At 44.6% G+C, this 2,500-nt stretch overlaps 1 protein-coding gene across 5 annotated transcripts in view; it reads left to right on the top strand.

The window, feature by feature from the left end:
* Window positions 1-2,500, top strand: part of pcdh1b (protocadherin 1b) — a 170,914-nt gene that overhangs the window by 132,969 nt on the left and 35,445 nt on the right. The gene's annotated exons all lie outside the window — the stretch shown is intronic.

The following is a 2,500-nucleotide window of genomic DNA, read 5'->3' as shown; positions in this document are numbered from 1 at the left end:
TCCTTCCATTTCTCTTTTCCTATTTTTCTTTTCCTTTCATCATGTCATCTTTCTTATTTATTTGCCTCCCTTTCATTGTGTTGCAAATGTGAAGTGAATGCTGATATATATATATATATATATATATATATATATAGCCCAAAGCTGATCTCAACACACACACACACACACACACACACACACACACACACAGAGAGACACGCACACACACACACACACACACACACACACACACACACACACACACACACACACACACACACACACGCACACACACACACACACAGACACACACACACACACACACACTACACACATTCACTCACGCACACTCCCCATAAAACAAACCCAGGTTGCTCACATACCAGACAAGGCTCAAGCCAGACACACAAGATCAAAGTCCAAATCAGAATGCTAATAATGAAATGAAAGCTCTCTATAACACATACTGTACACTGCTGAGGAGCATGCACACAAAATGGATCTGGAACCTTGAAAACCATGGCAACAAGGACTCAGTGGCTAATGCAGCACAGCGTGTGAAATTGGTCTAATTACTTGTTCGTGTCCTGTCGGTCTGTAACACAAAAGGCAGCGTGTCCTCTGTCTCAACGTTTGACCTTGGCATAATCAGAAGTCCACCTGTGTGCTAGGGAATTAAATCAAAGAGCAGCACTGCGTGTTTAGCCAGAGGATCCAACGACAGCCACTGAGGGGCCAGTTCCCTCCCTCCCTCTGCCCAGGGAGAGAGGTTTGCAGGTGGGGCTGCTTATGTGAGTGCAGTCCCTGTCTGGTTGATACCTAAGAGAGATTTTCCATGGGGATCTGGCTAACAGCTCTTAGTGCCACAACCATGTGTGAGGAATATGCGGTTACATAAGGGAGAATGAATTCTCAGATATGTGTGTGATAACCATACCTGCCAACATTTAGCTTTTAAAAAACGTTGTCTTTTTTTTTTTTTTTTGGGGGGGGGGGGGGGGGGTGTAGTGTGTGCACAGAATCTGTGTTCGCATATTCAACATGTTTCAAGTTTTCCTTGAATTTCCCCTTGGGGATCAATAAAGTATCTATCTATCTATCATCTATCTTTCATAGTCCTTGCAACACTGCATCTGCCAGTTATCTATCCACCTGCTGCCTTCCTCCAAAACTCCAAAACTGCTCCAAAGATAATGTTCCGTGGACACAATTTGTGTATCAACAACACTCAATAACAGTTACAATGTGATGTGTTAATCACAACGTTTCTCCTAACAAACTCCAAACTAATTTTCACAAACTAGGCTTTTCAACTAGCCCGCTTGCTTACGAGACTCAGTGGCTGTGCAGTGTGCACTGCTTCCTTATTTATGTTTTGGGTTGCCAGGTTTTATGACAAAAGGGTTGAAATTGAAAGTAAGTCATTGTGTTGTCTATGTGTAGGGTGCATATCATACCCGATTTGGCAACCCAGGAAACGTCAGACTGATAGAAAAAATGAATGGGTCCGTGATTTTGAGTTTCCCGGGAGAAATAACAAAACAGGAGGGCGCCGAGAGATGACCTTGAAATATGGGAGAAACCTGGGAAAAACAGGAGTGTTGGCAGGTATGGTGATAAATGTCGCCACAACAACTGCTCAACATACACAGTCGCACAGATACACAAACACACACAAGAGAACCTTTTTAAGAGAGAATTTCAGAGAGAGAGAGACAATGAGGTGAAGTAAGTCTTTCTTGAACCACAAAGAATGAGTGAAAGACAGAGAGACAGAGAGAAAAAAAGAGAGTATATGAGGGAGAAGTAAAGCCAGTGAGAGAAAGAATGAGAGAGGGAGGGAGAGAGCGAGTTGAGAGGGGTGGATAAAGAGTGGAGACTCCCACAGAAATGCTATGGCTGTCGCCATATATCAGAGGTCTGGGTGAGGTGTAGAGAAAGTGACTACCAAGCTGGTCACACGTATGGCATCTGTACAAACACTTACTCACTGGAGTCTTCCCCAGGGCACACACACACACACACACACACACACTCACACACACACACACACACACACACACACACACAGGCACAAGGAACATATCTAGCCCCCTCTTGTGATACGAGTGAACATGAGCATGCTGTAGGAATGAGGTCAGGTGGAGTGTGTGTGTGTGCGTGTGCGTGTATGTGTGTGTGTGTGTGGGTATACCTGTGTATGTTAGTGTGTGTGTGTGTGTGTGTGTGTGTGTGTGTGTGTGTGTGTGTGTGAGTGTGTGAGTGTGAAGGCAAGTGTGACTCTGTAGCTAAAGGCTTTAGTGACACTTAGATGAGTCTGTTTGTGTGTGTATGCGTGTCCCTGTGTGTGCATGTGTGTGTGTGTGTGTGTGTGTGTGTGTGTGTGTGTGTGTGTGTGTGTGTGTGTGTCTGTGTCTGTGTTTTAGAGGTGGAAGGGGAATAGTTCACACAATGGTCCAGTTCCCTTTGCTTGAGATATTTTCCCAGGATGACTTTGAATGTGTGTGGGTGTGTGTGT

The sequence above is a fragment of the Alosa sapidissima genome, chromosome 14 (genome assembly GCF_018492685.1).
Source record: "Alosa sapidissima isolate fAloSap1 chromosome 14, fAloSap1.pri, whole genome shotgun sequence".
Taxonomy (NCBI): Eukaryota; Metazoa; Chordata; class Actinopteri; order Clupeiformes; family Clupeidae; genus Alosa; species Alosa sapidissima.
This window is presented reverse-complemented; position numbering and strand designations above follow the sequence as displayed.